Here is a 14193-nt window from a genome sequence, read left to right as displayed (position 1 = left end):
GTCAGGAACTGAATATCTGGCTGTATAAGAATCAAAAGGATAACATTGAAAGCAGGGAATATGCCGCCTGCTGGCTCAGGGGATCGGTTGACCAACTGGTCCTGAACGAAAAGAGAAGTGAGGACAAGAGGGATGAGGAACCCCTTGTACCTGAAACGCAAGGATGGGATGTGTTGCATTCCCTTCCTCCACCCTATGCCCCTCCTTTACCAGCTCCTATCTCTCCCCCCACCCTCCTGTGCTCTACCCTTTCGCTCCTTCCCCTCCTCCCCTGCAACTAACGAAAGGAGAAGAGAATAGGGGTGGCATGTTAACCCGTTCGCAAAGTATTCGATTGCCTCCACGGTCGACGAGAGACAGAGGCAAGGTTAGTTTTGAGCAGAGTGAGAACCTACTGGAAGAAAGGGCAGGATACTGTGAGTCAGTTTCTGAAGAGCAGGATTTCAGAAATAATAAGCTAGAAGTTAGCTGGATGAGACCCCTGCGGGAGGTTCCCGTGGGAGGGGGTCTCGCTTTTGTAAATGTGCCCTTGACCAGTACGGAGGTGCATAATTTTAAGAGGGAAATGATTACCCTGATAGAGGATCCCCAGGGATGCGCTGAACAATTGGATCAATTGTTGGGACCGAATATATATACATGGGATGAATTAACAGCTATATTTAGGACTCTGTTTATCCTGGATGAGCGTGGAATGATTCGCCAGGCAGGGATTAGAGTCTGGGATCGGGATCACCAAGGGGGACCAGATGCGGTACCTGGAGAAGCTAAATTTCCCTTGGCTAGACCTAATTGGGATAAAAATACCAATGATGGTCGGGTATTAATGGAAGAGTATAGGGTTAATCTGATTAAAGGAATCAGGGAATCTGTTCCGAAGGGACAGAACTTTAAAAAGGCATTCGAAGTTCCTCAGGGACCTGAGGAGACCCCCTCGGCATTTTTGAATAGATTGCGTATGGCTATACAGCAATATGGGGGTCTGGATATAGAATCCCCAAAAGGGGAACAATTAGTATTAACGAGTTTCGTTACAAATTCAGCCCCAGACATAAGGAGGAAATTACAGAAAACTGAGAATTGGCATGAGCAGGGAATAACCCAGCTTCTACAAATTGCGCAAAAAGCCTTTGTACAGGGATCTGAGGATAAGCAGAAGGAAAAGGCTAAGATTTTAATGCAGGCATTTAAGGGAGCTGTGGAGGGACAGCAAGGAAAAGGTAGGGACTTTGTGCCAGCTCCTGGGCATTGGGAGGAGAGCCAGGGGTGGGGAAATAGGGTCCAGAGTAGAGGAGGATTCCGGGGACGCCGAACATTCCCGGGATCCCGGGGAGACCCAACTAGGAATTGGGAAGTGGGAACAATGGTCTGCTACTATTGTAACAAGGAGGGACACTTCAAGAGAGAGTGCCCCATGCGAGCCAGGGAGACACGATCGTATGCCCTGATGGAAACAGACTATGAATAGGGCAGTCACGGTTCTCAGTCAATACACACTGAGGGACTGCACGGAGAACCACTGGTAAATTTAAGCATAGGACCCCACAGTGATAGGATGATATTCTTAGTAGATTCTGGGGCAGCCCGGTCTAGTATATTACACCCACCCGAGGGTGTGAGGATAGAAGGGACAGTAATGATTTCGGGGGTAGGGGGAAGAGATTTCCCGGTCCCTGTATTAAGAGATGTTAGGATACAGATGGGAGAAAAGGTTATAATGGAGGATCTCTTACGAGTTCTCCAAGCTGGAGTTTGTTTGCTGGGACGGGATTTACAAGATCAATTGGCTATCGGCACCAGACCACAAGAATCAGGTATTGGGGTTCAACTATATGTATTAAGTGAGGAGGATCGGGAACTCATAAATCCTGGAGTATGGGCAGGAAGAGGCAATAGAGGAGTGTTAGATATCCCTCCCCTACGAGTTATCTTAAAAGATCCTGAGCAGATTATTAGGCGAAAGCAGTATCCCATTCCAATGGCTGGCCGAAAGGGGCTGCAGCCAGTAATTGACCAATTGGTGAAAAATGGCATTCTAGAACCTTGTATGTCACCTTTTAATACCCCAATCTTACCCGTCCAAAAACCAGACGGTACCTATAGATTAGTACAGGACTTGAGGGAACTAAACAAAATTATTCTCACCCGTCACCCTGTCGTACCTAATCCATACATAATAATGGGTAAAATCGATCCCCATAGTAAATGGTTTAGTGTGATTGATCTCAAGGATGCTTTCTGGACCTGCCTGTTAGCAACAGAGAGCAGAGATATGTTTGCTTTTGAATGGGAGAATCCTTTTACAGGACGTAAAAATCAATACAGGTGGACCGTACTCCCTCAGGGCTTTACGGAATCATGAAATTTATTTGGTCAGGTCCTAGAACAAATATTAGAGGAGGCTCCTCGGAAAGAGAGTTGTCAGTTAATTCAATATGTAGACGATTTATTAATTACGGGAAGAACGTATGAATCAGCTAAACTATATACCATTGCACTTTTGAATTTTCTCGAAAAGAAGGATCTCAGGGTGAGTGAATCCAAATTACAATTCGTACAATCAGAGGTTAAATACCTGAGTCATTTGGTAAGTCAGGGAACCAGAAAGATCAGTCCAGAAAGGATACAAGGTATTCTACAGATTCCACCTCCTAAGAATGCCCAAGAACTCAGGAAATTCCTTGGTCTAGTGGGATACTGTAGAATTTGGATAGAAAATTATTCTAATCTAGTTCGATTCCTTTACGATAAACTCGCGATTCTAGGGGCCGAAGTGCTTGTTTGGACGGAAGAAGAGATTAATAATTTTAACTTGGTGAAACAGCGCCTTATTAGTGCCCCAGTGTTGGCTTTACCCAACCTTAATAAGTCTTTTGACCTTTATACTAACGCGAAAGGGGGTGTAGCAACCGGTGTTTTAACACAAGAAAGGGCAGGCTGCAGGCAGCCAGTTGCTTTTCTCTCAAAAGTTTTGGATCCTGTTTGTTGTGGTTGGCCAGAATGTGTTCAAGCTATCGCAGCCACTGCTATTTTAGTTGAAGAAGCGCGAAAAATTACATTTGGTGCCCCAATGATAGTGCACACTCCTCACACCGTTCGCAATATTCTGTTACAGCGTGCTGGTAGGTGGCTTACAGATTCTAGAATTTTGAAATACGAAGCGATCTTGATGGATAGGGATGATCTAACTCTGACTACAAGTAGAGAACATAATCCAGCAGCCTTTTTAGTCTCTCCAACCTCTCCCAACACAATCAATGAGTTAGAGCATATATGTTTGGAAGTGATAGACCTGCAGACTAAGATTAGAGAAGATTTGAGTGATGAGCCTTTACAGGAGGGAGAATGGTGGTTTATTGATGGCTCTTCCCGCTGTATTGATGGCACTCGCTATATCGGATATAGTATAGTGGATGGGAATGAGGGGGTAGTTATTGAAGCCGGTCACCTTCCCGGTCACTGGTCAGCTCAGTCTTGCGAATTATATGCCCTCTGTCGAGCTCTCCAAGGTCTGGAAAATAAGGTGGGCACAATCTACACAGATTCAAAATACGCTTTTGGGGTAGTGCACACCTTTGGGAAAATCTGGAAGGAACGGGGAATGATAACAGGAAAAGGACAGAAATTGATGCATGAGAACCTAATTGTCCAATCCTTGGAGGCTCTGACGTTACCTGAGGAAATAGCTGTGGTCCATGTACGGGGCCATCAAACTGGTGACAGCCCTGAAGCACAGGGCAACAGACAGGCAGATGCAGCTGCTAAACAGGCAGCGCTCACTGCGAAAGTGGACATGCAGCTGTTACTCCCCATCCCACAGGAGCTTAAAAAGACTCCCATCTTTTCACGAGAAGAGGAGGTTGATATGAGGGATCAGGGGATGTGTCAAACTAGTGATGGGTTGTGGTGGACAGCCGAAGGACGCCAAGTGCTGAACAAAGCATTGGCACGGCAAATGTTTGATCAGCTCCACCAACAGACACACTGGGGAGCCCAGGCACTTGTCGACACTTTTGTACGCTCCTTTCATTGTTCGGGCGTATACACTATAGCCAAGCAGAGTACTCAGGGGTGCCCAATTTGTCAGAAAATTAATAAGAAAGTCATGCACCAGGTAATGCCTGGCGGTCGCGATATCGCTGTACGCCCTTTCCAACGGATACAAGTGGATTTCACAGAGTTACCTAAGATAGGTGTTTACAAGTACCTGTTGGTGATGGTAGATCATTTCACGCGATGGGTTGAGGCTTTCCCGACCCCGAATGATTGTGCTAGCACCGTTATCAGAGTACTGCTGGATTCTGTGATTCCACAGTATGGGATAATCCAGACCATTGACTCGGATCGTGGTACACACTTTACTTCTCGGGTACTCCAGGGGGTTTGTAAAAGATTGGGCATTGACTGGCAGCTCCATACCCCATGGCACCCCCAGAGTTCGGGCCAGGTTGAGCGAATGAATCAGACTTTGAAATATCAGCTCACTTGACTTCATGAGGAAACTAGCCTCTCCTGGATTAAATGCTTACCCTTAGCTTTAATCAGGATTCGTACAGCTCCTCGTAAAGACCTTGCTGTCTCACCATATGAGATGATGTTTGGTCTTCCTTACATAGGATTCCACACTGATACTCCCATCCCTGAGGCTAATGACCAATATATCTCTAAATATTTACAGGAACTGCCTGCTTCGCTCCTTGATTTAAAACAGAAGAGTTTACTAGCTCAAACTCCCCCCCTGGAGTATCCAATTCATTCTATTAAACCTGGTGATTGGGTATTTGTTAAAGCTTGGCAAGATACACAACTAAAACCTGTCTGGGATGGCCCCTACTGTGTACTTTTGATTACAGACACCGCTGTACGAACAAAAGAAAAGGGTTGGAGCCACATCCAACGAATCAAACGAGCTGCTGAACCACAGACTACAGATCTTCAAAATTCACCCTCCACCTGGCGTGCAGTCCTTCATCCTGACTTGAAAGTTACACTACGCCGGGAAAAAGTCTTGTAATGTTGTTTTTATTATTTATTGTACTGTTTAATTGTTACCTCCCAAATTCTGAGATATCACTAAAGTATTCAAAATGTATTAAGTCCTCCTGGAATAGGAGCAGCATAGATGGCCATTATTTTACTTTAGAATGTAGATGGGACATAGATATAGGGTACGATCATAGTAAGGTAGGTGTTAATATAGATTTCAAATGTGGACCAGGGGAACAGAACACCTCTCAATATGATGATTTTAATGGTATTGTGGACTCCACAGATATTAACAAGATCAGTTTTAAGCGTTTAGCACAAAGCAGATGTGGGCACAAAGGCAGACAGGATAATTGTCAGGATTGTACATATGGCAGAGAGAGAGTTGATACATATGCTAGTGTTCGCAGACAGGCTACAACTCACAGATTAAGTGACAAGAAACACCCCTCCCCAACCTGTGCTATTCTAAAGCATCCTTTGGGTTACACAGCCATTCCAAATGTAAGGGGAGTTCCAATGGTCAACGAAGTAAACAGCTCCAGAATACTAAAGCTGCTGGGCATTTAAATCATTTGTTCAGACTCCAGGCGGCTTTGGAGATCGTCGCCGAACGGACGGTGATGGCCCTTAATGTAGGGGCTGAAGAAAGACGGCAGCTACTAGCAACGATTCAACAAAACCGCCTGGCTCTCTATTGCTCGTTGGCTGCTGGAGGCAGCGTCTGTGCGAGACTCAGTACTGACAATGCTTACAACAGTCAGGCGGTTAAAGACACTGCTTCAGGACTTCGACAAGAATCTGCCCATGCCCATGTTCAGACTTGGCAACTTTGGACTGATGTGGGATGGACTAGACTTTTTACTGAAAACTGGAGCCTGATACTCACAGCCCTTATAGCAGCAGGTCTCACTATTCTGGTCATTGTGGTGCTCCCCTACCTAAATGCTTGTATTCATTTCATGATTTTGCGGACCCCTATTTCTATAACCCAAAGGATGTGTGTTTCCCAAATGGATGCTTATGACACAGCAATTCATTTATTGACCCGCTGGGAGAAAGACCAACTTTGCCAATAGCACAGTTAATTTGACAGATCAGTGACACTGATCTAAAAGAGAAGTGAGGATTGTGAGAGATGAGTAAACTTGACATGAAAATATGAAAGATGGGGAAACTAGTACAGACACATGGAGTGATGGATTAAACAAGTATGAACAGGCTAAGCATGGAAATTAGGATGCAGGAAGCAGAGTCAGCCTATGTAAGATAAGAACCTTCTAGTCCTTTCGACAGGATCAGTGAGCCCACCGTATGAATAAGATAAGGAGAGGCAAGGAATAATAGAATGTAGGAAGTAGAGGTAGTCTGGGTGAGATAAGGGTCTCCTAGCCCTAGACAGAAGTGCCAAGTTCTACATATTTAATTAGTAAGCCTTACACGGATGTACCAAGTTATACATATTAAATTAATAAACCCTAGACAGGATTAGCGAACTCTGCATATGAAGAGACTGTCTGAGAGTAAGAAAGGTGTGAATGGGGACATGGGCAGGGTTGTGAATAAGGACAATGAGGATAATAACATGAAAGGACACCAACAGGATACCCCCTAGTCCTCCAAGTCACACGTAGGCAGGTAGGATTGCCTAATGCCAAACCCATCCAGGAGGCAGAAGAATGTAAGGGGGAGGGTATTACTATACTGAAATTCACTGTATAAAAGTTGAGTGAGCCCCAGTGTGTGTGTGTATTCCCAGGGTAAGGGGAAGCACCCAACTTTGCATTGTTGTTATAATAAATGTTCTTTGTTCTCAATTTTTGTCTTGAGCAATTTCTGTTAAGGTACTTCTATTTCTAACACTCTCATTATATCTATCACTAATTCGTCATATTAGCAGGATTTGAATGTAGTATAAATTTCTGACAGAAAGTCTGAGCCAGACCAGAAGAAAATGGTGGTTTGTCTACCAACTGCTCACAGGGTGAAATGACATGCCATCAGGTGATGAATTATGAAAATTTCAAAGTTGATGGAACAAATCAAAATCTATTCTCCATCGGCACAGCTCATAAACAATGAAGGAAAGTGTGAGAGATAATAGAATATAGGAAGTAAAGCTAGTATGAATGAAATAAGGAATACTAGACTAGACCAGAGGAAGTTAAGTAAGTGCTAAGAAGGGATGAATTCTGATAAGAGTGTGAGGAAGGGTTACGCAAGTATAATAGAATAAGGATCTTATAGTGATAGACAGAATTAGCAAGTTCTGCATATTAGTAAGTCCTGGGGGTTGAGATGTGTGAATAAGGACAAAGGCAGATTCATGAATAAGGACAATGGCATGATGAGACCCAGACAGGATACCCCATGGTCTTTCAAGTTCAGAAACTGCACGTAGACAGACAGAATTACCAAATCCCAAACTAATCCAGGAGGCAGAAGAATGTTAGGGGGGGAGGGTACCTCTACACTGAAATGAACTGTATAAAAGTTGGGTGAGCCCCAGTATGTGTGTGTGTATTCCCAGGGTAAGGGGAAGCACCCAACTTTGCATTGTGGTACAATAAATGTTCTTTGATCTCAATTTTTGTCTCAAGCGAAATCTGTGAAGGTACTTCTGTTTCTCACAATTGGGGACTCGTCCGGGATCGCACTCCCTCCACTGACAGAGTGCCCGACGACGGGGGGTAGGTGCACCCCGGCTGATTCAGCTGGACACCCGGACGATGGGTGACTGGTCAGTGGACGAAGCAAGTGATATCCGAGAAGAGGCATTGAGAACAAACGACGGGAGAACGTTAAGGAAGCGCGCTAGGAATAGCTACTGGATCCCGGTAAGAGGAATTTTATTTACCTGCTAGTATGGGAGGAGTAAGTAGCAAGGGAAACAGTCCTAAAGAAGGACAGGAAGATCAGATACCTAAACATAGTCCGTTAGGATTAATGTTATCTGATTGGGGTGCGGGGAAAACCCGTGGGAAAGATAAACAGACCATGGTCAGGTATTGCTGTCAGGAATGGGTTAAGAATCCGATAAAAGGGAGTTCGGTATATTGGCCAAAGTTCGGATCCGACAAGGACTGGATGTGTCAGGCATTGAACATCTGGCTCTACCAAAATCAAGGAGGTAATACTGAGAGCAGAGAATATACAGCCTGTTGGCTCAGTGGATCGTTTGATCAAATGATTTTGAGCGAAAAGGAATGTAAGAACAAGAAGGATGAGGAACCTTCTGCCCCTGAAATAAAAGGAATGAAGGAGTCTGTTCCAAAAGGACAGAACTTTAAGAAGGCATTTGAGGTTCCCCAAGGTCCCAAGGAGACCCCCTCTGCATTTCTGAATAGATTGCGAGCGGCCATACAGCAATATGGGGGGTTGGATATAGAATCCCCAGCAGGTGAACAGTTGGTATTGACGGGCTTTGTTACTAATTCAGCTCCAGATATCAGGAAGAAATTACAAAAGACAGAGAATTGGCATGAACAGGAAATAACACAGCTTTTACAGATCGCACAAAGGGCATACGTCCAGAGGACTGAAGATAAACAGAAAGGAAAGGCTTAAGATTTTGATGCAGGCAGTCAAGGAAGTTGTGGAGGGACAGCAGGGAAATGTTAGGAGCTGTGTGCCAGCTCCTGGACGTTGGGAGGAGCGCCGGGAGTGGGGAAGTAGAGACCAGAGCAGAGGCAGGGGTAGAGGAGAATTCCGGAGACGACGACCATTCCCGGGACCCCGTGGAGACCCTGGTAGAAATTGGGAAAGTTTGCTATTATTGTAAAAAGGAGGGACACTAAGAGGGAATGCCCAATGCGAGCCAGGGAGACGCGATCTTACGCATTGATGGAGGCAGATTATGAATAGGAGGGGTCACGGTTCTCAGTCAATACACACCGTGGGGCTGCACGGAGAACCATTGGTAAATTTAAGCATAGGACCCCACAGTGACAAGATGACTTTTCTAGTAGATTCTGGGGCAGCCCGGTCTAATATTTTACAACGGCCCGAGGGTGTTAAAACAGAAGGGACAGTGATGATTTCGGAGTGGGAGGAAGAGATTTTACGGTCCCTATACTAAAGAATATAAGGATACAAATGGGAGAAAAGATAATAACAGAGGATATTTTACTAGTTCCCCAAGCTGGAGTTTGCTTGTTGGGATGGGATTTACAGGACCAATTGGCTATCGGTATCAGACCACAAGGATCAGGTATCGGGGTTCAATTTTATGTACTAACAGAGGAGGATTGGGAACTAATAAATTCTAGAGTATGGGCAAAAAGAGGCAATAGAGGAGGGTTAGATGTTCCTCCCCTGCAAATTACTTTAAAAGACCCTGACTTTACCCGACCTAAATAAGCCATTTGACCTATGTACAAATGTGAAAGACGGCGTGGCCATGGGAGTATTAACGTAAGAGAGGGCAGGCTTTAGACAACCAGTTGCCTTTCTGTCAAAAATTTTAGATCCTGTTTGTCATGGTTGGCCAGAATGTGTGCAAGTAATTATACGAAAACAGTATCCAATTCCTATGGCTGGCCGAAAGGGACTGCAGCCAGTAATTGACCAATTGGTGAAAGATGGTGTACTCGAACCTTGTATGTCACCTTTTAATACCCCAAATTTACGTGTCCAAAAACCAGACGGTACCTATCGATTAGTGCAGGATTTGAGGGAGTTAAACAAAATTATTCTCACCCATTATATCCGGTTGTACCTAACCCCTATACGTTAATGGGTAAAATTGATCCCCATAGTAAGAGGTTTAGTGTAATTGACCTCAAAAATGCCTTCTGGACCTGTCCGTTGGCAATAGATAGTAGGGACATGTTTGCATTTGAGTGGGAGAATCCTTTTACAGGACGGAAAAATCAATACCAGTGGACGGTCCTTCCCCAGGGTTTTACAGAATCACCAAATTTGTTTGGCCAAGTTTTAAAACAGGTACTAGATGAGGCCCCTCGGAGAGAAGATTGTCAATTAATACAATATGTTGATGATTTATTAATCACGGGAAAAACATATGATGTGGTTAAACAATACACTGTTGAATTTTTGAATTTTCTAGGGAATAAGGGTCTTAGAGTGAGCGAATCAAAGTTATAATTTGTTCAATCTGAAGTTAAATACTTGGGTCATCTGGTTAGTCAAGGAATTAGGAAGATAAGTCCAGAGAGAACACGCAGTATTCTGCAGATCCCGCCTCCAAAGAGTGCTCAAGAACTTAGGAAATTCCTTGGTTTAGTGGGATACTGTAGAATTTGGATTGAGAATTATTCTAGCCTGGTCAAATTTGTTTATGATAAACTTGCGACTCTAGGGGGCGAAACTGTTGTCTGGACGGAGGAGGAGATTAAAGATTTTACCTTAGTGAAACAGCGTTTATTAGTGCCCCAGTTTTGGCTTTACCCGACCTAAATAAGCCATTTGACCTATATACCAATGCGAAAGACGGTGTGGCCATAGGAGTATTAACGTAAGAGAGGGCAGGCTTTAGACAACCAGTTGCCTTTCTGTCAAAAATTTTAGATCCTGTTTGTCGTGGTTGGCCAGAATGTGTGCAAGCAATTGCAGCCACTGCTATTTTAGTCGAGGAAGGACGAAAGATTACGTTTGGAGCCCCGATGATAGTTCACACCCCTCACACAGTCCACACCATTCTCTTACAATGTGCCAGAAGGTGGCTTACAGACTCTAGAATTTTAAAGTATGAAGCGATTCTTATGGATAGGGATGATTTGACACTGATTATAAACAAAGAACAGAATCCAGCCACCTTCTTGGTTTCTCCAGATTCTGATACTGTCCCCAATCATTTAGAGCATGTATGTTTAGAAGTGATAGATTTAGAGACAAAAATTAGAGATGATTTAAGTGATGAACCTTTACGGGAGGGTGAAAGATGGTTTATTGATGGATCTTCCCGCTGCATTGACGGCATTCGGTATAGCGGGTATAGTGTAGTGGATGGGAATGAAGGAGTTATGATTGAAGCCTGGTCATTGGTCAGAACAATCCTGTGAATTATATGCCCTCTGTAGAGCTCTCCAAGGTTTAGAGGGAAAGGTGGGCACAATCTATACCGACTCAAAGTATGCTTTTGGTGTAGTGCACAGATTTGGAAAGAGCGGGGAATGATAACTGGGAAAGGACAAAAGTTGATCCATGAAAACTTAATTGTTCAATCCTTAGATGCTCTTATGTTACCTGAGGAGATAGCTGTAGTTCATGTACGGGGCCATCAAATTATTGACAGTCCTGAAGCACAGAGGAACAGACAGGCAGATGAAGCTGCCAAACAGGCTGCACTCACAGAAAAAATAGACATGCAGCTGTTACTCCCCACCCCACATGAGGTTCAAAAGACTCCCATCTTTTCACGGGAAGAGGAGGTTTATACGAAAGACCAGGGAATGCGTCAAACTGCCGATGGGTTGTGGTGGACGGCAGAGGGACGTCAAGTACTGAACAAAGCCTTGGCTCGTAAGATTATTGATCAGCTCCACCAGCAGACACATTGGGGAACACAGGCACTTGTTGATGCTTTTGTACGGTCCTTTAATTGCTCGGGAATATACACCATAGCCAAGCAAAGTACTCAGGGGTGCCCAATCTGTCAGCGAGTGAATAAGAAAGTCATGCGCCAGGTAATGCCTGGCGGTCGCGATATAGCCATACTCCCGTTTCAATGAATACAGATTGACTTCACGGAACTACCTAAGATAGGGGTTTATAAATACCTCCTGGTGATGGTGAATCATTTTACTCGATGGGTTGAGGCTTTCCCGACCCCTAATGATCGTGCTAGCACTGTTATCCGGATATTACCTGAGTCTGTTATTCCGCGTTATGGCATTATTCAAACCACTGACTCAGATCGAGGTACACATTTTACCTCTCAGGTACTCCAGGGTGTGTGTAAAATCCTGGGAATAGATTGGGAGTTACATAGCCCATGGCACCCCCAGAGTTCAGGCCGTGTTGAATGGATGAATCAGACCCTGAAAAATCAACTCACTCGACTTCATGAGGAAACTGGCCTCTCCTGGATTAAATGCTTACCCTTAGCTTTAATCAGGACTCGCACAGCTCCTCGTAAGGATCTTGCTGTCTCACCATATGAAATGATGTTTGGTCTTCTTTACATGGGATTCCACACTGATACCCCTACCCCTGAGGCTAATGACCAGTACGTATCTAAATATTTACAGGGACTTTCTACTTCTCTATATGACTTAAGACAGAAGGGTTTATTAGCTCAAAACCTACCCCTGGACTATCCTATTCATTCTATTAAACCTGGTGATTGGGTATTTGTAAAAGCGTGGCAAGACCTGTAAGGTAAAAACATCATGAGATGGGACCGGAGGAGTCACCCAGTACTAAGGAGTAACAGAATGCAGATGTGACCTTGTACACTCAAGATAAGCTTTGCACTAACAAGAATGATGTGCAGCAGACTAACAGAGAAGGATAGCAACAGTTTATTCATTGGACAATGTAATGGTATGATAATTTACTAAGTATGTATCCTGAGGTATAAAAAAAACACTACTTGCTGATAACGGCAGAATGCGCCTTCTCCAACTAACACTGTTAGTTGCAAGTGTTACAATCCGGCAATAAAGAACAAAGAACCTTGATTTCGACTCAGTCTGGTGTTTGACTCACTCATTCATGAACAAAGCAGACCTAACAGACCATAAACTAAAACCGATATGGGATGGCCCTTATTGTGTACTTCTGATTACAGACACTGCAGTCCGAACAAAAGAAAAGGGGTGGACTCACATACAACGCATTAAACAAGCTAATCCACGGACTAAAGACGTTGATAATGTACCCTCCATCTGGCGTGCAGTCTCGCATCCTTCTGGTCTGAAAGTTACGCTACGCCGGTAAAAAGTGCTGTAATGTTATTTTTATTATTTGCTGTATTGTTTTTCTGCTGGTTCCCAATTTTTGGGAAACCACCCAATTGACACAATGTATTAAGTCCTCCTGGAATAGGGGCAGCAGAGGTGATAATTACTTTGAGGAATGGACAAGTTTACCTTTAGAATGCAGACAGGGCACAGGTATAGAGTGTATTCATAGTGGGGTACCTTATTTAGTATTGTTTAATTTAGGATCCCAACATGGACCAGGGAAACAGAACTTCCCTAGGGGAGTGGATTGGGTTTGCGTCCCGGCCTCTACAGATATTAAAAAGAGTGCTAAAAATATGGTACAAAGAAGATGGTGGGAAAATGATAGGCAGAACATTAGTCAGGGCTATACCTGGAGTAGGGATAAAGGGGGTATATATGCTAATGCTCGCAGACAAGCTGCTACTCACAGGTTAGGTAACAATAAACGCACCCCCACCCCCCCACCCAACTTGGCATCTTGTAAATCATCCTTTGGGTCACGAATACATTCGGAAGGCTAAAGGCCATCACTATAAGGGGGATTCCAGTTGTAAACGGCTCAAGCTGCTCCAGAATTCCACAGCTGTTTGGCATTTAAACCGTTTAATCAGACTCCAGGCAGTTTTGGAGATTATCACCAAACAGACAGCGACGGCCTTGGATTTATTGGCTGAAGAACAACGACAGATACGTGCTACAGCTTATCAAAACCGCCTGGCTCTTGATTACTTGTTGGCTGCTGAGGGCGGCATTTGTGGAAGATCGATTGATGACAATAGTCACAATGGTCAGGCGGTTGAACTTTTTGCTGGTGACTGGAGGTGGATACACACAGCCCTTATAGCAGTTGGACTCGTTATTTTAGCCATCATGATACTTCCCTGCCTAATGACTTGTGTGCAGTGTTTAATTCAACGGACCCTTCGTCAGATCACTACAACCCAAAGGATGTATGTTTCCCAAGCTCCGTCTGATGATGCTGAGATTGCAGTTCGTTTGCTGACTCGCTGGGAAAAAGACCAAGCTTCCAGTTGAGAATTTACTAAGCGTAGCTAAAGAAAAAGTGTGGATTGTGAGAGATAATAGAATACAGGAAGTAAAGCTAGTATGAATGAAATAAGGAATACTAGACTAGACGAGAGGAAGTTAAGTAAGTGCTGAGTAGGGATGAATTCCGATAAGAGTGTGAGGAAGGGTTACGCAAATATAAAAGAATAAGGGTCTTATAATGATAGACCAGAATTAGCAAGTTCTGCATATAGATTTTAGTAAGTCCTGGGGGTTGAGATGTGTGAAT

General features: G+C 44.1%; 1 protein-coding gene across 10 annotated transcripts in view; it reads right to left on the bottom strand.

Moving 5' to 3' along the window:
- The window catches only part of ralgps2 (Ral GEF with PH domain and SH3 binding motif 2), a 486036-nt gene that overhangs the window by 324560 nt on the left and 147283 nt on the right, over positions 1 to 14193 (bottom strand). The window lies entirely within an intron of this gene.

Source organism: Narcine bancroftii, chromosome 5 (genome assembly GCF_036971445.1).
Source record: "Narcine bancroftii isolate sNarBan1 chromosome 5, sNarBan1.hap1, whole genome shotgun sequence".
In the NCBI taxonomy this organism is placed as follows: domain Eukaryota; kingdom Metazoa; phylum Chordata; class Chondrichthyes; order Torpediniformes; family Narcinidae; genus Narcine; species Narcine bancroftii.
This window is presented reverse-complemented; position numbering and strand designations above follow the sequence as displayed.